General features: G+C 41.9%; 1 protein-coding gene across 1 annotated transcript in view; it reads left to right on the top strand.

The window, feature by feature from the left end:
- Nucleotides 1-13,158: 13,158 nt before the first annotated feature.
- tnr (tenascin R (restrictin, janusin)) overlaps nt 13,159-21,835 on the top strand; it is a 118,632-nt gene continuing 109,955 nt past the window's right edge. Inside the window, exons 1-2 of the mRNA XM_008333993.3 lie at nt 13,159-13,681; nt 14,298-14,547. The gene's annotated coding sequence lies outside the window, so the exon portion shown is untranslated. The remainder of the gene's footprint in view (nt 13,682-14,297; nt 14,548-21,835) is intronic.

Raw genomic sequence — 21,835 nt, 5'->3', positions numbered from 1 at the left:
ATAGAAATGCGGTTAATTGAGTCCGGTGGTGAACCTATATCCCCATACTGGTGCCCTCCCTCCTCCGCCACACCCCCACCTCCCTCCACCGCCTGACTGAAGCCATCCGGTCGGATGAATGCCACCGCCGTCCCCTTCTCTACCTCCTCAGGCAGAGGTCGGGGAAGGAAGTCCGCCACAGTCATCTGTGGCCCTAGCCTGCGAAAAAGAAAAAAAAAAAAAAAAAATAAAATAAAAGGGCCACCGGATCACCACGGTGTTGTCCCGGGCCTCACGGTCGACAACTTACGGCTGATGTGCCACGGGGCAGTCGGTCCCCGGCACCTGTTGAAACAGAATGGGAGAGCGGGTCAGATCCGTCAGGGGGCTGGTCTGGTCAGCGAACCGTGGAATGAAGCACTCACCTCCTTTCCAGACATTGGTCTGGAGGGCTGTCGTTTTTTTTTTTTTTTTTTCTTTACCGGAGGCCGCCCCTGCCCAAACAGTGCCCCAAATACTGCGCACTTTGCCGGATTAGCTGTGCACTAAGCACCGCTGCCACCGGCTCCGGGGACGCTCGGCCCGGCACTGCGGTACCTCCCGACCTCGTGACCGCGCTAATTATTGCGCCTTCGCCGCCCCTCCTAAGTGACCAGAAAAAGGTCCCTAATACCCGCCGAAAACCCCGCCTAATCGGGTCCTAAAACCGGTGACTACACCAGACAAAAGGTGACCACAAAACTGAGATGCCAGACCCCCAAACTGCACGGCCAATGACACCTCACCCTGTCGGCTGTCATGGTCGGGAACCCCCCGACGAACTGCTCCAGCACCATGACCTCCAGGATTCGACAAACCCATCGAGTCCCCCGGCTACCTGTTAGCCGTATCCCGCAGCTGCTTGGCAAAGATGAAGAAAAAATCCGGTCGTTGTTGTTTTGTTTTGTTTTTTTCTTTACCGGAGGCCGCACCTGCCCAAGCAGTGCACCAAATACTGCGCACTTTGCCGGATTAGCTGTGCACTAAGCACCGCTGCCACAGGCTCCGGTGACGTTCGTCCAGGCACTGCGGTACCTCCCGAACTCGTGACCGCGCTAAGTATTGCGCCTTCGCCGCCCCTCCTAAGTGACCAGGAAAAGGTCCCTAATAGCCGCCGAAAACCCCGCCTAATCGGGTCCTAAAACCGGTGACTACACCAGACAAGAGGTGACAACAAAACTGAGACGCCAGCCCCCCAGACTGCACGGCCAATGACACCTCACCCTGTCGGCTGTCATGGTCGGGAACCCCCCGACGAACTGCTCCACCACTATGACCTCCAGGATTCGACAAACCCATCGAGTCCCCCGGCCACCTCTTAGCCGTATCCCGCAGCTGCTTGGAAAAGATGAAGAAAAAATCCGCTCGTTGTTTTTTTTTTTTTACCGGAGGCCGCACCTGCCCAAGCAGTGCACCAAATACTGCGCACTTGGCGGGATTAGCTGTGAGCTAAGCACCCCTGCCACAGGCTCCGGTGACGTTCGTCCAGGCACTGCGGTACCTCCCGACCTCGTGCCCGCGCTAAGTATTGCGCCTTCCCTGCCCCTCCTAGGTGACCAGGAAGAGGTCCCTAATAGCCGCCGAAAACCCCGCCTAATCGGTTCCTAAAACCGGTGACTACACCAGACAAGAGGTGACAACAAAACTGAGACGCCAGCCCCCCAGACTGCACGGCCAATGTCGGCTGTCATAGTCGGGAGGCCCCCGACGAACTGCTCCACCACTATGACCTCCAGGATTCGACGAACCCATCGAGTCCCCCGGCTACCTGTTAGCCGTATCCCGCAGCTGCTTGGCAAAGATGAAGAAAAAATCCGGTCGTTGTTGTTTTGTTTTGTTTTTTTCTTTCCCGGAGGCCGCACCTGCCCAAGCAGTGCACCAAATACTGCGCCCTTTGCTGGGTTAGCTGTGAGCTAAGCACCGCTGCCACCGGCTCCGGGGACGCTCGGCCCGGCACTGCGGTACCTCCCGACCTCGTGACCGCGCTAATTATTGCGCCTTCGCCGCCCCTCCTAAGTGACCAGGAAAAGGTCCCTAATAGCCGCCGAAAACCCCGCCCAATAGGTTCCTAAAACCGGTGACTACACCAGACAAGAGGTGACAACAAAACTGAGACGCCAGCCCCCCAGACTGCACGGCCAATGACACCTCACCCTGTCGGCTGTCATGGTCGGGAACCCCCCGACGAACTGCTCCAGCACCATGACCTCCAGGATTCGACGAACCCATCGAGTCCCCGGCCACCTCGTAGCCGTATCCCGCAGCTGCTTGGAAAAGATGAAGAAAAAATCCGGTCGTTGTTGTTTTGTTTTGTTTTTTTCTTTACCGGAGGCCGCACCTGCCCAAACAGTGCCCCAAATACTGCGCACTTTGCTGGATTAGCTGTGAGCTAAGCACCGCTGCCACAGGCTCCGGTGACGTTCGTCCAGGCACTGCGGTACCTCCCGACCTTGTGCCCCAAATAGCGCACACTTTGCTGGGTTAGCTGTGAGCCCTGCCTGCCTCAGAGACTCAAGTACCGCTGCCACCGGCTGCGGGACGCTCGCCACCACTCTGCGGTGCCTCCCGACCTTGTGACCGCGCCAAGTAACGCGCCTACACCGCCCCTCCAAGGTGACTAATAATGACTAATTCTAATTCGGGCCACACCCATCGAGTCCCCCGCTACCTGGTAGCCGTATCCCGCAGCTGCTGGGCGAAGGCGAAGAAAAAATCCGCGGGTCCAAACCTGGCTTCCCCGAAACGGCGCCGATGATCCTCGGGGGAGTATTCCAGTCCAAGACGGCTGTTCGGACGTCCGGGTATTTCTCCCTACCGGAGATCAGCGGCAGTAGACTAACCGCCCACTCCTTCTCCGGTCAACAGCAAGCCACTGCAGGGGCAGCAAATATGTCCGCGGAAGGGTGAGGGTCGTCGTTCGCCGTCATCCTTCGGAGCGACAACCCAACCAACGACGAGGCAGGACTAGGGGACGACCCCGCCGGCTCCGCTCGAGCTTACTGCTGGGATCAATGCTGTTTTAACTACCGGTGGCCGCACCTGCCGCTGTCCAAGCAGTGCCCCAAACACCGTACCTTCCTCCGTCCAACCGCGCACTTTGCTGGATTAAGTGTGAGCCCTGCCTGCCTCAGAGACTCTGGCCCCGCTGCCACCGGCTGCGGGACACTCGCCACCACTCTGCGGTGCCTCCCGACCTTGTGGCCGCGCTAAGTAACGCGCCTACACCGCCCCTCCAAGGTGACCAGGAAGAGGTCCCAAATAGCCGTCAGAACCCTGACTAATCGGTCCCTAAGACCAATGATTGCTCCAGACTAGAATTGGCGGAAAAACTGACACGCCCCCCGGTCCCTTATAAAGGACGAACACTGACTGCCGGGCACCAGTGAACATCGCCGGGGAGACAACTCACCAAAGCCTCGGGCCGAAAAAGGCTCGCGTGGGGTGTGCTGGCGTCACGGGCTGACGGGTGCACCGCCAGATGATCCTCCGTCAGCGCCCTCCTCCGGACTGCACGGCCAATAGCACCTCGCCCAGTCCGCTGTCATGGTCAGGAGGTGGGGGTCGTCGTTCGGCGTCATCCTTTGGAGCGACAACCCAGCCAACGACGAGGCAGGTGTGGGGAAGACGCCGCCGGCTCCGCAGGGGCCAACTGCTGGGCCAGATCCTCGTCTGCGCCGCCTGCTGGTCAGAGTAGGCATTACAGCTCTGATGCTCTCTGAGCGCTGACCTGCGCCATGCCCCCACACTGTTAATCTATTTTAAAGCAAATTAGGGCTTTTCCCATCATCACATTTTATCAATATTTCGCTTTTGGTTCATTTAAAAGGTATTTCGATTACCTTTGGCCTATTTAATGCCTAGAATTATCTCTAATCTTTAGGAAATAAACTTTACAGCCTTTTTAGTCATTGATATACACTTGACAGTAGCAAAGCAGATAAATAACATTTTTTATCATGAATACTGATGCATTAAATTATTATCAGTTTGTTAATTCTTTTTCCTTTAACTGGTTCACAGTTAAATGAAATCAAATTATCTTTTTTGAGTTCTTTTCTCTGGAAGATGGCTAAGCTGCTCAAACATCAATTCATGTTTTTTCACTATTTCTATTTGGGGGCTTTTTTTGTTTTATTTTTTGGTCTTGATATGTAAAATTATGTAATTGATCCCATTCCTTTAATTTATAATTGAAGATGAAAACACTGAAATCATTAGGAAGATAAACCATATTTTTGTGCTCACAAAACAGCAGGTTGATATTTTTGGCTTTTCATTAAAATGTCTACAAACTCGGCTGCTCTGATATTTGGAACCAATATCTGCAGTTTCCACACGCATTAATCTGTGTGCTTTTAATTTTGTCTCTGTTTTCACAGCTTTCATTGCCAAGTCTGAAATTCTGGATACCATTCCTGTTTTCTTAACTTGTCATTCCTGCACTACCAGATAGTGCTGAGGGCCCAATCTTTGGAACACTGTGTTCGGAGCAGAACACCGTCCTGATAGGGAGTTGATTGTATGTGATTTATCTATTTTATGTTTTTAAAACCTGTACAGCACTTTTTGAACTTGTTTTGAAAAAGAGCCATAATAAAAACTTTCCTTTTTTCTGTATTGTGTTGTACAGAAACCTGTGTCTTATCTATGGCTAAGGACTGCAGCAACCATATAGCATCAGAGGTAGAAAAAAATATTCTATTTTAAAAATCTATTTTATTCACAGTGTCATTTAGACCTGAGAATTATTACAATATATTACAATAATATTATTACAATACTGGTAAATATATAATCCTACAGTTTGATTGTCTTTGAACTCTATTTTCTTTTTGTTTATATACAATATACTATATATATATATATAGTTGTTTTCCATTCTGCTTATGTGTGGACCCACTTTTTGAAATGCCAAACTATGGTGACCCAATTCTCCATGTAAATCTGAAATAGAGCGCAATATCTGCATAAACAAATAGTGCTATTTTTACTACCATGTCTGTAACACACACACACACACACACACACACACATGCTTTGTAGATGATAAATGAGTCATAGCTTAATTTGATGCGTTTCATATTGATTCATTATTAAATACAATATAGTCTAGAAAGAGAAAGAGTCGTGTCTTTAAAAAGAAAAAAAAATTGTAGTTTTCCACCAGAATCGGACTGTTTTCAACATGTAGCCAAGCAGTGTACCGAAGCTATAGCATCTTTAATAATTGAATTTAATTAACAGGTAAATAATAATTTAATGATAATCTTAGATAGTCTACAGTTTGTAAACAGAGTCTGGTTTTTACCATCTCTTGTCCTTACCCTTAAACAAATGATGGCCTTCTATTTCTGTCACTTTTTATACCAACTCTCACTCTAATATAAATGTTTCGTCATGTTCGATTTCTCTGAATGATCTGTATTGATACTGATTGTGTGTTATTATAACTTAACAAATAGCTGGACAATTTATGCAAGCTTGCATTCATTTGTGTGATTATGTCCGTCTGTTTGTGTGAACTGTACACAGAGAGGTGTTCGACAAAAGAGAAAAACTTCAAACGCATCCAGCAGCAAACTGTGAAGGCTCCTCTGCTGCTGCTGCTGCGGCTGCTGCTGCTGTCAACAACACGGACTTCAAGAGAACACAGCAGGGGTGCAGAGAAGATGCACTTTAATTGGACAGACGTTTCAGTTTTCAGGTATAGACTACACACACACACACATTCTGGATGCCATTAAGTCAGTTTTGCGTGAGTTATTGGTGAATAACAGACTAATGAAATTGAAAAAATTACAGCTCATGATTTATTCTCACATTTAAAGCATAATGAATGTGTCAAGAATATTTTTTTTACCGCACCACAACAGTTTTAGGTTTTGTTTGATGGAGGAGTTCAAAGTCAAATATGTATTTTAATGAAAATGGGTAAAATGAGCAAAGGAAAGGAAGTCAATCTCCTGGCAACCAAAAGAAATGACAGATATACCTTTGGAATATAACTGTGAGCCAGATGAAACGTTCAGCAGTGGGCTGTGTTGTCTGACAGTTGGTAACAGCTTAAAGGTACAAAAAACTGAAGATCAGTTTACAGTGATTCAATTTAATTTCTGCTTTGTCTGTGGCTCCCAACAATGGAACTAATCTAATCATTTTATTCAGGTTGTAATTTTTGCTCAATAATTACAAAGTGCTTCACAATGTGTAAAGGACTTTATTATAAGAATAAACAGCGGTGGCACTGCTGCAAACTGCTTAAAAAACAATGTGAATTGGAGGGAAAAAAGTTTGATTTTCACAAAATAAATCATATTCAAATTCAGGGCTGTGTTTTCCCAAAGTTCTGAGTTGAATTTGAAGAGGCTAATGCCTCCCTGAGCTTCAGTGCTGGGCTTCAGTGGTCTACATGCCAGTGTGACCCTGAACAAAACACTGAACACGAAGTAATTAATTATACAAAGCTGTGGAGGGGACAGTCAGGGTCATTTTTGTTGCTCATCCTAGCAGTTTTCCCAGGTTAGAATTCTCATGAAGCTGAAATATTTTAGTTTGTCTTCTGGGTTACATTTAGCAGTGACAGAATTAATCTCCCTGGTGGACGGACAGATGGACAAATGGACAGACAGACAGACAAACAAACAGACAGATAGATAGATAGATTGACTATATTTCACTGTACATACATGACTGACCTGAATTTCCAATGCAAAAACCACATCTTACCAGGTGGATATAAATCAGACTCTCTGTGGATGAAGCAGAGTTCTGTCAGTCCAAACATCCATTCATAGTCAAGCCCCTGCTGGTCGTCCTCCTGACGTATTAATATTTTTTATGACTATTTTCCCTGACACACAGATTTACTGTATTTTTTACGCCTGTGTCTCTGTGAGCCTCCGTGTCATAAGATTGTAGGTAGGGTTGCTGACTGTAAGCTCTATCCATGACATAACCGAGGTAAATCTGCAGGCAACGGAAAAAGACATGCTGAAAGAAAAACAGACGTTGAAAGAAAAACGTATTTTTTATGTCCAATAATCCACAGTCAAACTTGAAGTTACCTCTTTATCATGAATCCTCTTTAGCAGCTTCATGAAAACAGTGAGAAGAGAAGGTTACACCAAGCTCTCTTCTCTCCCATTTCAGCAAATAATATTAAAGACCTCCACCACGCCCTGTCTGTTCTGCTTATCCACCCCTTAATATGAACCTTTAAAACCAAAATAAGATACGAATAGAATTTGAGATTTCCAATACACAGACGCAATTGAGGGAGGCAGTTTGAACAGGTCTGATGCAGCTGATAAAATTCAAGGCTGAGGTTATTCAGTAGTAGATGATATTAGATCTTACTCAGCCCAGAAGTTGCTGGATCATCAGCACAGTGTAGCTCATAGCTGAGCCAAAGTTTCTGACAGTGATACTAAATTTAATTTTTATTTAATGTTTTAATATTCATTGACCTCCGATCAATATAAAAGTATTAGTCTGGTCTGAGTTGGAATCATTTCATAGGAAGGAGCTCACTGTGCACACTGAAGTGAACTGCAAATAAAAAAATGTATGAATCAGAACCAACAATCGTATTCAGTGACATGAATTTAACAATGCTTGCTCAACCTACAAATCGCACACCTAATCTTGAGTTAGGAGGACCGTTCCATTAGGTTGTTTTTCTAGCAGCGAGCAAGCTGACAATTTGGTGTGATGTGTGAAATTGTTTGAACATTTATTATTGTATAAAATTTCAAATACTTCCTGACTTTCTACAGTTTTGGAATTTAGAAGGAAACAGGAGAAAATCTCACGTTGGTGTTTTTGCTTCTCGCCCTAAACCTGCATTGTACAATTTATTTGCTTACAACAGTTTTGTAGGACTGGCTTCAGAGGTTGGTACAAAGCTATTTTTCATGCCTTGGAAACCAGAATCTTAAAATGCTCATATTTTTTGCACTGTACAAAAACTATAATTGTGTGATGTTTCAAAAGAAGTGAAAACAATTTTAAACCTGGGGTCAAATCTCACACCTTAGACTGTGGTGGATGAAATAAAGGGAAATATTGCGGTCAAATCGTGAAAGGTGTTTTTATGGAGCAAAAATCGATCTGGTGTTGGAGCCCAGTTGGAACAGTTTCTGTTTATGAGATATTTAAAGAAAGCTGTTTTCTTTTTCAAACTTTATCCCTCTGGTCGATACAGAAGGCTGTAATGTTCACTGCCTGGTTAGTGGAATAAGTCTCTGCCATGACTTTGCCAGTAGAGAGCATACATGAGATACTGGGCTGAGGACTGACCCCTGGGGGACTTCACTCATTAGAATATGGGTCTGGAATTTTGCATTTGTATCCCTGTGGAAGTGAAACAAGTCTTAGGCAGAATGAATAGTGTACTGTCTGAGTGGAGGAGTTTTCCATGCTCTACAGAGTCAGTCGTAGTATACAAAACAAACAGGATGAAGGGGGAAGGTGAACCATCACTAGGTTCCATCCAGGGAACAATTAGTGAAAACCAGATTGAAAAGCTCAGTGCTTTCTCCTTTGTATTACTTTACCCAGCAACATGGAGACACACACCCACAGATGCACACATGCTCCCAATAAAGAAATGACGTGACCAGAGTAAAGAAACATCTATAAAAAAATACAGAACACCGATCTGACTTTTAATCACTTACTCACGCTGTGCAACATTTACACATTCTGAGGTTGTTGCAGTTTAATTCCATGGTTTCCCACTTTCACATTTCAGTGTCATTCACTTGATTTGTCGTCATATTTATCTCTTTGTACTTTGTATGATTTACCTCATTTACAATATACTCTCTATTACTTTTAAATACAATCACACACTCATCGAATGTGCTGGTAATAACAGTGTGTGCATTTATCTTTTGGCAACTAGAGCTACGAGACGTGGCTAATAATTTAAGAAGTGTGTATTATTTTATTAATCATCCGGTCTTGTTTATGAATGGACGTTGAATAAGAAATGCACAGATCTGTTCTGCTCTTCCGTCTTAGAGAATAAGATCTGATTCTCTCCTGTTGTTGGACAGATCTTTTTACTGTATGAAAAGACTTCTATGTGAAATTGGAGCTGTCTCGAAAGCAACCTATTTTTTAAAGTCTTGATTGCTTCTCTTACTGTAGAGCTTGTGATTACAATAAGTCGGGAAAAGTGAAAATTTGAAAATCAATTTGTTGGAGCATGACTTTAAATGGTTTATCTGTGTGTAAAAGGCAGTAGCCACAACAGAGGTACACGCAGATGGGTTTACTCTAAATTTTCTGCTTCTGTGGTAGTTTTCTTGACAAAAAAAAACAAACAAACAAAAAAAAAAAGACGCACCAACATCCAAACACCTTACATAAGCCTTTCCTCCTTGTTCAGAGCTGACAAATAGTCAGATCCTGTCCTGACGCTGGTGAAGGAAAATTAGGAGAAAACATGGAGAAATGTTTAGACACATGACATTTCATCCTTTTGGATGTTTAATTAGCAGAAGAAGAAGGAAATATACATAAATTAAATAAAAGAAATGTTATTTTTTCCTTTGACAGTTTGCTCTCATGACAGATGCTCTGAACATTCCAATTTTTAAAATTTCCTCTAAAAGAACCACAGTACTCAGCACTCACTTCTTGACAGTAATGGATGCCCACTCATCCTGCAGAGTTGATCATTTGTCTGTACTGCAGCTGGAGGTTGTCCAAACTGTGTGAGTCATTGCTCAAATAAGCATCCGCCCTCAGTCAAGTCTTCACCTTCACCATCCTTCATTAATCCTCAAGGTCATGATGACTTGATCACAACAACAAGTGATCCATGATTAGAAGCAAATCTCTGCATTTGGACACATTAGCACAGTGTTTTTACAGTATTCTTATACATAACATTTCTTTCTTTCTTTCTTTTGTATAACCAAGATGAAGAAGCAGAAAACATACTTTCTCCCTGGGAGGATAGGAGACCTCCATTCCTCATTAGTGACTATGAAGACCAAAGTGCCATTAATTGGATTACCAGCACACCCAGGTATAAAGTGAAACAAAGGGGCAGCTCCACTGATTATGGCAGGTTTTATCTCCAGCCAGCAACCTCGGATCCTCCGAAGGTGCACATGGAGCCGTGTAATTCAGAGGTGTGGGGGTTGTCAGGCCTCTCCTTTTGTAATACCCTTGCCTCTGTTTTATGATAAACCAAGGTCTTCAGTCAGCATTACAGGATTACTGCTTTTGCTGCACTTGCCCAGGAAGAATAGTGCTGTCTGGAATCCTATTGTGATCTTAAAATGGAATTAGTTTCCCAGACTATAGCTTTGTGCTGCTCTTCATTTCCTATACATGCTGAGTTTTTTTTTCTTTCAATTTCTGCTTTTCTACAACAAACACAACAACTTCTTATGTAAAATATATACATAGCATTGATTAAAAAACATGGTTTGATAAAATTTAATTTTCTAATGTATTCAATGTCAAGTATTGCTTCAAAATTATATGCTGCAGCTGAAATAAATAAAACATCTTTAGTTTTATTATAAGACATACTAGGGAAAGGAATTCTGGGAGCAACTGAGGCAACTGCACAAACACTTCATTTACATGTCACCTAAATGATTCTTTATCATCAAATTTTCATGAAGTACTTCACTTCCTCTGGCCCATAAATGACAATAATGCATTGATGACTATTCAATATAGAAAATGTCATTGGCATCACATTTATTTCTCCATAAATGCTCCCTGCGAGAGGTAAATAAATTGGAAAGCCACTGAAGCAGCAGTGACTGCTGAGTTCTGCACAGCACAGCTTGTTTTATTGCGTTCTGCATGGAAATGGCTGCTCAAAATAATCAGCATAGCTGTAGCTATTTTGGAAATCATGGACATCGTTTGGAGCCCGCGAAGAAAACACAATACATCACCGTGTCAATTTGTTTGACAGTGCTGCGGCAAATTTGTTCAACTGATAAAGTTTTACAGGTTTGTTTGTCTCTGGGTTCACGCTGAGACAGAGAGGTGTCGTAACTTTAGACTTGAAATGCTGTAAGTCAGAACCAGGAGCAAAAACACATCTGGGAGTGGGCTGTGTTTGGGTCTGTTCACACTTTTATTCTAAATATCATAAACACACACTCAATTCATTGTTTTCTTCACAGGTTGCCACAGTGTAGTTTCTGTTATATTAATTCTTCTAATATCTTTCTACACTGACTTTTTGTCCAGTGTCAATGTCCATGTCACTGTCTCAACCTCTGTCTCTTTTCATGCTGGTCCAGAGCTTCATTTCCACCCCGTCTTTCTATACTTTTATCTCCAAACTGTTCAACCTTAGCTAGTCCTCTGATGTCTCCATTTCTAAACCCGCTCACCCATGTCAAATTCCAATCATAACAATAATGATCCAGCTCAGCTGGCTTCTCCACTGTCTCTAGCCATATATTACATCGGGTCTCGCTTATAAACCGATTCTCCATTGCTGACCTTTACTTCGGCATATTTGTTTTCTGTCTAATCTTACCAGAGACTACAGTGTCATCTGCATACACACCATCGTCACAGACTCCTTTCCTGACCTTATCTGTCAGCCTTTCTATCATCATCACCGGAAACTCAGAGCTCACACTGTAACAACACCTTAGAGGTTGGTCCTCAACTGAATCTATCTATCTATCTATCTATCTATCTATCTATCTATCTACACAACTATATTACAGCTACAATTACCACTTCACAACTGCAACTAACATTTTTTCTGTACTTTTTAACATTTCCCCCAGGATACTTGAAAAGTGAATAGCAATCAGCATGTTTTGGGAAACAGAGAGAGTTTCTTTGGCTTTGTTTCTTTATTATATTTATTTGCTACATTGGCTTTTATACCAACACATTTAAATGGGATTGTCTCGACTGGCCATAGATTGCTTAGAGATACGTTGTGGTTTCATTCTTTCATAAATGTTCAGATTTTAAATGTATTCAAATGTCATGTGACAGATTTGAAGGAGAATATTGATGTTTGCTGTTTGTATTTATTGTGTTGTGTGTGTTCCTCATAGGTTCAAACATTTCCTTTTAGCCTCAGTGATGACGGTGATGTCAGGCTACGTAGTGACCAATCTGTGTTCGTCAGCTGTGACAGACAAGTCCAAGTTCTTATTGTATACCCAGATAATGGCACCCTATGGATTTCATTCTAGGCCTTGTGACGTCTTCATTTCTGCCCACACTCCAGTCTTCTCTCCCACACAAACCCACAATTACGCTCCTCTCTGTTTGTCTAAGAAAGTCTGAGGTATTTTTGGTGCATCACATGTGGTGTGTACGGTCTGTGTGTTTGTGCCTGCATGTGCATGTGTATGTGACTGGCTAAGAATAAACATCTGTCTCCCTGCTGTGTCCTCCCTTTATCACAACCTGACAAAAGAATAAAAGGCTTGGCTACGTCAAGGTGTATTTTTTTTAAATGCAGCTGCTGTGGGTGAGATTCTTTTTTTTTTTCCTGCACCAAGAGACATCCTTTACTTATGCAAAATAAAGTTTTGCCTCTTTAGTTTTTGACACTTTCCAAATGGCTTCATTTTTACAATCGTGCAGTTGATAAATTAGGCAGCACTTTGTCTCTGAAGTGATAATGCTGCAATTAGAAATATTTAAGCCCCCCCGTCTCTCTCTCTCTCTCATTCATTCATTCTACTTTTGACTATTTTGACTTACAATACATGTTTGTTTTTTATACTTTTATGCACTTTATAAGAATATCTTAAAAGATTTGCAGGAGCGCATATTTTATGGAGAAGTTCAAGGCCCTAGTAGAAGTTGAGTGCAGTTATATAAACTCCATTCTAATTTCCCCTAAGTCTTGCTTGTTCCAAACCACAGCACCGTCTGCATGATGTGCTGCTGGATTCATTCTGCATCTCCCAAACTGCCTGGTAATTTGTTAAAGAATATGCTGTGAAAGCAAAAGAAAAAAAAAAGGACTGCTGCCATTCACTGGAAAAAACTTTCTGGAAAATAAACACTCATTCAAGATTCACAACGATGGCTCTATCATGTTATCGCCATTTTCTTATTGACGGTGACATACAACATGATGAATAATTGAACCCACAAAAATTAGGACGTTTCAGTTGCTTTTGGCACAAGAGTTTTTAGGACATGATGAAATCTATAAGATTTGAGAAAAATGTCTAGATTAAAGGTTATGATGTTAGAAAACGTACATCTACTGTATCTTTCAACAAGGAGTACTTTTTGTTGGATAGAGCATGAGCAAGAGTGTCACTCTGCAGAAACTCAATGGAATGCAGCAAAACACTTAACTATTCAGCGGTGCAGCAGCGGTTTCTAATAAGAGCAATGGGCAACAGTCCAAGGCAGCATCTTGTCATTGGACTGTAAAGGCATTCGACTATTTCATTACAGACAACTGGTGGCATCATTCATTCGGCCCAGCAATATTGTAGTCCACATTTTGGCAGCAGTGCCACCTACGGCCACTAGGGAAACCCGGAACAGTCAGAGAACAGGAAACAGCGGCTGCAAGGACGCAGTTGAGTTGTTGTTGTTTTCTGCACCTATCTGCATTATCATGCAGCCTCACAATAACACCGCTGCATGGATGGAGTGAGTAACAAAAATGTTCATTTGTTATCAGGTAAGTTTCCAGTGTTGTGTGCAGTTTTTGGTGTCAGCTGTGTGTCGAGTTCACCTCGTGACGTCTGCAGTATCGGAAACTGTGCACTTAACCGTATTATTCGATTTTATCATATATATATATCTAATATATAATCAAGTATTTACATACATGAAACAGACCGGTTCCGTGAACCTAATGGCGTCAATGCATATTTATAGCTGCACAATTTCCGTAAAAGCCTTTAAAAATCACATGTCAAAACATGTCTAAAAAAAGCATAGAGTACAATTAATTGTTTCACATGGAAAACAGACAGCCGCTAGAGGCCGCACAAGTAAAGACACTGACACAGATCATTGATTTGAGTTAGAAAAAAAAAAAGTTAATAAAAATGGTGATATAACTGTGCCGACTGGCTCATCAAGAGTGAGTGACAGAGAGAAGCAATAGCAGGAGTGAGCATCCTGTGTACCCAGCTGACATTCTGGGAGAGAGCATCTCAGCTCTCAAGAGAAATAGAGAGAGAGGGGAGAGTGCAGGAGAGAGACAGTGAAAATGAGAGGGAGGGAGTGAGGGGGAGAGAGAGTGGAGCAACACTCTCACACGTTGCCCATCGTCTTACTTCCTTCTGCAGCTGTGTGAGGGAGAGTGAGCGGCGGGGAACAGAGGACAGCCTCACAGTCTCGTGGTAACAGCAGGACCGCGGACCACTTGGCCGAGAGATCGATTCCTCTTGTGCCGAGCCCCACAGGAAGGGTGAGCGGCCCGTGTTCTGCCACGCAGGGGGAGCCAGAGTATCCAGAGGGGACACAGAGAGTGTGAGAGGACAAAAAGAAGATTATCCACGGCCAGATTTAGAGCTGTCAGCGCCTCACTCTGAGAAGGTGAGTTAACGGTTGAATGTGTCGGAGCTGGTGTGGATTTTTAGCAGCTTCATTCAGATTGTATCTGCTTGTGTGTAAGAGTGAGGGATTTCTGTTTCTACACTCAGACATTGTTGTACATGTATGTGTCTTTGTCCTTCTGTTTTCTCCCACTCTGATTGTTGCTTCACTTCTTATACGCTGTGACTTTGTGGACATTTTGCCAGGTGGCTAATTGGGGAACGTCGGTATCAATCATGCCGTTATCATGCTGAGCAGACAGCAGCTCAACCAGGGTTCCTAACAACTCCCTCTTGCTGTTGTGTGTGTGTGCCGGGGTCTGTTTAGTTCGGGGGCATCTGTGTGTTTTTTGAAACAGGTGAAGTTCAGTTGCATTGCCCGAGGCTTTCTGAGAGAATGCTTTGAAAGAAAATTAATTGGAAGTGGTTGATGGCTGCTGGCGGACAGTCTCCATGACATCGGGTCCAGTATTGGGAGGAATTCAACTTGTCTACAGGAGTCCAGTTGTTTAAGAGAGAAACGGTTGCAAATTTGATTTTTTTTTTTTTTACACTTCCTCCATTATGTGATTTGACCAGTTCTAACTTAACAGTCGTGGTTTTAACTTTGTTCTTCTTTTAACTTTTAACGACACCACCATCGCCACCCAAACACCTGAACCCACTCTTTTTCTTTCTCATCTTGTCATCCTGTGGAGGTTAGAGTCACATATCGAGTAGGTTTCATCTGTCAAAGTCAACCAGATGCATTGTTTTATTGTCCCCGGTTACAACAAGAAGACAAGTTGAAGGATTTGGTGTTGGATAATTAGACTATAGGCTGAAAAAGAACTGGCATAAAATATTGAAGCCCTGCCGAGAAGGGAAAAGACAGAAACCAATTGAGGCGGTCAAAGGTAGAAACATAAGCAGCAAGAAAAAAATCACACACATTCAGTTTTCTAGTAAACAAAAAAGCTGAGTCTGAGGTTGTCTTTTTCCTCATGAGTCTCTGTGTGTGTGTGTGTGTGTGTGTGTGTGTGTGTGTGTGTGTGTGTGTGCGTGCGCAGACAGCAAGTGGGAAGCCTTCAGGTTATCTGTCTCTGGATTCATCATACCTTGCACAAAGCGTTTCCTTTGTCTCCCATGTGGTTCCAGTGTCATTAAGCTGAGACACAGAATCTGAGAGATTATTTTCTGTGTCTTTACCTGTTTCTCTTCCTGACACATAAGACTCCCCCACTCCCCCGTCTCTGTCTTTGTCCGTACCTCTCACTTGCTGCTTATCTGGTAATTGCTCACTCGCTCTTTCTTTTGTTTAATCCCACACACAATGAGGTATCACTGTGTATGTGTTTTACACGTTACACGTAAAATGGAGATGTTGGCACAGTGTGGGTAATTGTCTTTATTTGCTGTTTAATATTAAATGCAAATTGTCTCTACTGAACTGCTCACGGAGCAGGTGTTATATTAATATTTTTTAGTGGCAATTTCCCACTATGTCAGAATTATCTTTTTTCCATGGTTCCTAAGTCGTTCTCATTTGAGTGCCAGTGGGCAGCTGGGAAAGATTGCATTCGTCTGTTTGGTAATTAATTATTTACGTAATATTTTATTCAGAGGCGTTTTTTCACTTCTCGCCAATGTTAATTGTGTTAGCTAAGCTACTGTCATTAGTTATCGTTAGAAAGATGGTTTAATGTGGACATATCCAGTTCTCATTAGCGAGTGCATCATCCATCAGATTCTGCACAGATTTAAACTCAGCAGCGGAGAAGGAGCTGCAAGAAGACGGATGGAATGTTCAGCTGTGTTTAACAGATTTAAGGCTGTGATAATTCACTTAACAGGGGCACAAAATTTCCACAGCTACATTTGCACTAAACTAATTCCTCTAATGGCTTTGTGCTCTTTTACACTTTTGTATCTTCACAGATACATCCTAGAGCAGTTTTGAAAGCCTCAGAAAGGAAATCTTTCGTTTCCTTCCTCGGTGGCTCCATCTTTTGACCAAAGATGCACCGATCATTCGTCCAGTCATTGGAATTGTTTGGTTCTCAGCAGGCGTATTGTCATTTTTGCAGCAACATTCTGTGTCAGAGTACAGGAGAGGGTGCTCACACTCACAGGCTGAAGCTAACATGTCTTTATATTGGACGTGTTCTCCAAATGTAGTGTTACAGGAGTTCTTTTTAAGTTGTGTTCGCTTTAGATGAAGAGAGACGCCGTCTGTCAGGTGACAAAGCAGAGAGGCTTTTTAATTGGTTGCTTGTTTCTTTATGATAGTTACTTGTCTCACAAAAAAAAAACAAGCCAATGCTTACGTTTTTTGTCCATTAATTCCTTGGCAGTTAAATGCCCTTCTTGTTACCCCTGCACTTAATACTTTAAAAAAACAAAGTTTACACTTTATTAAATTTTGTAATTTTTGGACATTTTATGTCAAGACAATGAAAAGGTAAGACATCAAAAATAATACTAAATAATAAATGACAATAATTGCAGATTGTTTTGTTTTGCAAACCTCTTGCACTAGCTTTTATTTGTTGCAATGCTGAGTGCACTGGAAACCTATTTATATTAGAGCTTTATTTCAGTCTCCAAGCACTTTATTTTGAAAGCTGTTTTGAAAACACAGGGAACCTGTGACTGAGTGCAGATTGTGGTAAATTTCATAATTAATTTGTAATAAATGTTTGTTTTGAAGAACATTTTACTTGTAATTGACTGAAATCGTAATTGGCAAAAGTCAGTATTGGCAATTTACACTTACTACACTTGAAAATTGGAATCAGCCAAAAAAAAAAAAAAAAATGCAGTTGCATCTCTACTTTCATTCTGACATAAAGGAGAAGAATGATCAACACTCAGGAGCTGGCCATGGTCCTGAAATAAACCTCATGTATCTAAGTATTTTTAAAACTAAAACTAAAAGATTTTAAGGGGTCGCAGCAGTAAAATGTAAAAAAAAATGCAGTTGCATCTCTACTTTCTACTTCTGTTCAATCTTTGATAAACACTGACGGCGGATAATTCAGATGTAGTTTTTCTTCCTTTCTTTTATTCTCTTTTTCCTGCTTGAAAATTCAAACCTGTCACCCTGTTTGTAGATGCAGTATTTCCTCCATGATTCTTTTTTGCTACTTCGAGAGTAGAACACTAACCCTTGAAATTTGAAAGCAGAGCAAAAAATTCTTAAAGGTTGAACGATCATGCATGGCTATGCTAATGTGCCCTCCATTTAAATTCTTTCTATTTTTAGTCAAAAGGCATCATGAACCATGGGATGGAATGTGATTTTTTATCACTTAATTACTCAGAGTGTCATCTACTTTCAATCATGGTCATTTTAGAACTCAAAATGATTTGGAAATTAAGTAGAGTTGCGCCAAAACCCACGCCGATATATTGTATGTCCTTCAAATACGAGTACTCGAAAATATGTGTGTACCCAGGGAATTACTCCTTTAGGGCCTGGTAATTCATCTTCCCAAAATGAATTAATTTAGGGGAAAAAAACTGTAAGATAACATCTAGGAGATAATGGATGTTGATGACTCAATCACCAAAGCACTTCATTAACATGGAGGAATGGATGCACCAGTTATGCTGATCTCATCAGGAAGACTGTCTATTTTTTTCAGTGGAAGTATTTTTCTCTTAAGCTTTCCCTTTCTTAAAAAAGAAAAAAGAAATAATAAAAAAGTCTCTCCCTTTTCTTTCCACCATCAGAAACTGCTAATTTGCAACAGTAGTTCCAGTATTTGTGTAGTCCAGCAAGTAGTTGTAAATTTCACATACGTAGCCCTGTCACTGGTGCAGAGTGACAGTGCTGAGAATGGGGGAAAAAACAAGGATCGATACCAGGCTGTCTAAGAATGCAGCTGTCTGCATTACCCTGACCACTGACGAAGGACATTTGTATTTCCTAACTGTTTTGAAGCCCTTTGATTTAACCACTCAATTGATCAGGCCGTAAAAGTGCCTGGAAAAAGACCACGCTGTAGATCACCCACAACCTGCACACGGCAGTCAGCGGCACAGACTGGACCTTCAACTCCCCCAAGAATTTAGTCTTTATTGTGTCAAACATTAAGTTGAAAGGTGGAGTATGAACAAGCAGACATACAATTTGAAGTAGAGAAATATGAACTGCTCACTCTAAATACTGTGAGTTAGCGCCAAGGGCTCTGTTTTCCCTCCTGCACCTGCATGTCCATTTTCCTCTCAGGAAGATAAAGTATAACAGTTTTAAATCTGATTTATAGCTTTATCGCACGGTCGGTTGTTGAGACATATTCTTCTTTATTTCAGTCTCGGGCATGTGTCACTGAGCTTCCAGCAAAAGCCGGAGTTCAGAGTTCATCTGTGTGGCAAGTATCTCTGTTTTAAAGATTGAGGGCACATGGGGTTGAATTGGGAGGAAGTGTCTGCTGCCAGAGTGTTCTTTATCTTCCTTGTCTTCTTCGTCTTCTTTTTAACAGGAACATTTTTTAGGAGTCTTGTGGGGATCTCTTTGAGCCATTTTTATCTTTATCCTCCTCCATCTTCTCGTCCTCAGAGGTGCTAGGTGTGGCATGTTAATGAATTGCTTTAGCCAAGACTCTTAGTTTAAAAAGTGAAATTCTTTCACTTCCAAGTGCTCTGTAACATTTGGCGTTCTTCTGGTCTCTGCTTCTCCACCTTCTTCTGCAAATGTCATCCTCATCCTTCATTTTTCTTTATCTCTTTGGATTCTTTTCCTCCTGCTTCCACCAGAGGTCTTGTGCTGGGAAATATTGTCTGAAGATCCTTCATCTCTTTCAACTCCCTACTCTTATGTTGTTTTTTTTTTTTTTTTACTGCACAGCACAGAGAATGGCCAAGAGTGAGAGAGAGTGAAAGAGTGAGAGAGTACCTGATTTGGAACAGGTTGCACGTGTATGTGTGTATGTAATAATCAATAACGAGCAGAATGCTGTTGGTCCGTCCTTCGAGAAGGAAGTGTTTCAAATGACCTCCAATATTTTTGCTCTACTGCAGGAGAGAAAAGTCTTAAAAAGTTAAAGTTAAAGTTCAACTTTTCCATATTCTTCTAATAACGATGTGCAGTTATACAAACATTTTGGCCTCAGAGACAGCGTTCGCTGCAGGGTAAATTTGCTTTTCCTCTGTTTATCTGCATTAGGAAGCAGACATTATTTGATTCTTGTACGTCTGGGAATTAACTGAGTTTGTACAGTCCCGGCACCAAGTCTGCATGGTTTTGGTTTTGATAATTGGCTTAATGTTCTGTTCTCCATCGAGGTGATTCATTGACAAATGAAAACCAATATCCATGAGAAAAACTAAGTAACAAATCTCTATCTCTCTGGATAGACTTTGTTCTTCTTTTAAGTCGAAACACTTTGTAGGCAGTGTTTTCATTGGAGAATTCCTACTTTTCAGATTTCCGGGTGATGCTATGCACCAGGTCACAACCTGTTTGTTTGCTGTGTCTAAGGTTTAAAATTGAGCTCCGTTCAAATATTACTTCAGAAAAAAAGGCATGGCAATTGAATTATGGCAAAGCTTTAGATAGTGGTGTGTGCTTTGTTTTAAAAATGTCTACAAAGACCTAAACGACAATCTGCAACACAGCTCAACAGAAAAGTTGTTCTGTTTTAGTCATCTTAGTGTAGAATTATGAGTTCCACATGATTGACTCACTCTGATAAAAAAGGAGTTTCATTCATATTCATGTCATAAAGTGACAGATTTCTTTGAACACCAATCAGATGGATTCATTATGAAGAGCTTTTTGAAAATTCACCTGGGGAACCGTCCTGCAGCTTTGTGACGTTTCATCACACCATGTGTGTCAATTCACGTCTCACCCCACTGACAGCGCGCAGAGTTTCATTTTTCTATTACCCTTCATGCTGGTCATTAAAAGCCCACTCTCACACCAGGATCGCTGCTAATTTGATGTTAAAAATCACTTTTTTGAATTGAAGTGTCTATCGCTAAACAATCAAGTCAGCACCTTCACGCAGCAGTTAATTGCACATGTGATTAAGAACAATGGCAGCCCTTTGTTTCTGTGAACTTTCCATCTGTCTGCCATTTAACAGAATGGTGCCATTAACTTAATTTGACCTGAGCTGGCACAAAAAAAAAGGCCATTCTTGTGCTTAGCACACACTGAGCTATTATAACTGCTGCAGTTGTGCCATTAGCATGCTTCCATAGAATGTGCATTCTGATTAGAATTTTCAACTAAAAATGCACTCCAGCACTGTTGTGGTGATGTTTTCACACTGAGTAATAGGCACAGTGGGGTGTATCTTAGTACAACAGGACATGGATACTGATGTATTTAGTAAATGTGCGTATAAATGTGTGATCTGAACATTTTGAAAGAACTAGTCAGGTGCTTTAACCATGTACCATATGGTACTGTGGATCAGTATTTAAACCACTGACTTGACTGATAACTACCTAAAAAAAATCAGTATTTACAAATTACTCAAGTATAAAGACACATTTGTGATAAAATCACATGTTAAAAGGCATTGCTTATTTGAAACTGTCCTTAAACTGTATGAGGAAGAGTCACTGTCATTTTAATGTTACAATTAGTTAAATATCAGCTTAGAAATTTAAAAGTGGTTGAAGTGAAATGATGAGAGAGTTTTAAAGGGAGGTGCTCAAAAAGAGCACGTTTGAATTTTCTAAATGAATCCCTTTTGTTTTATGCTATGCAAACATTAGACATTTCTACCCTCACTATCTCTGTTGGCTCTGCTGTACAGAGCATTGGTCCAACAGTGGTGTAAACAAACCCTATACACGAGTTATGAAGCAACGGTTGCTCAGAGTAAGTCAAAGCTGGTGGTGTGGAGGATGGATCAGTGGTGATGGTGGTTTCAGGACGGCGGTTTCCATACATGAGTCACAGATTTGAAAAGACTTATTACAACAGAGAAAACAGTCGACCTTGCCTCTAAATCTGCTGCTGTAAATACTTTTCCATTGTGAGGCAGCGTTTCTCATTCAACTGCTTTGACTTTCCTGCTGTGAATTACAGCCCGAGGTGTTTCCTCAGAAGTTGAATTAATGTAATAAGCCCAGCGCAGATAGACATCTGTGGACTTATTTGAACATAATAGGATGAGAGAACTCTTTTACATTCTAATACTGAGATAGAAGTACTAGATACTTTTATAACTATATAATGCCTTTGGTCTTTTGGTGAGACTAACACTAAACTCTCACTAAAACAAAAACATAAAAACAATAGGGAGCATTGTATTAATCACCCCAAGGTGGCACTAGTACAAACGTGC

The sequence above is a fragment of the Cynoglossus semilaevis genome, chromosome 20, assembly GCF_000523025.1.
Source record: "Cynoglossus semilaevis isolate Cse_v1.0 chromosome 20, Cse_v1.0, whole genome shotgun sequence".
Lineage (NCBI taxonomy): Eukaryota > Metazoa > Chordata > Actinopteri > Pleuronectiformes > Cynoglossidae > Cynoglossus > Cynoglossus semilaevis.
This window is presented reverse-complemented; position numbering and strand designations above follow the sequence as displayed.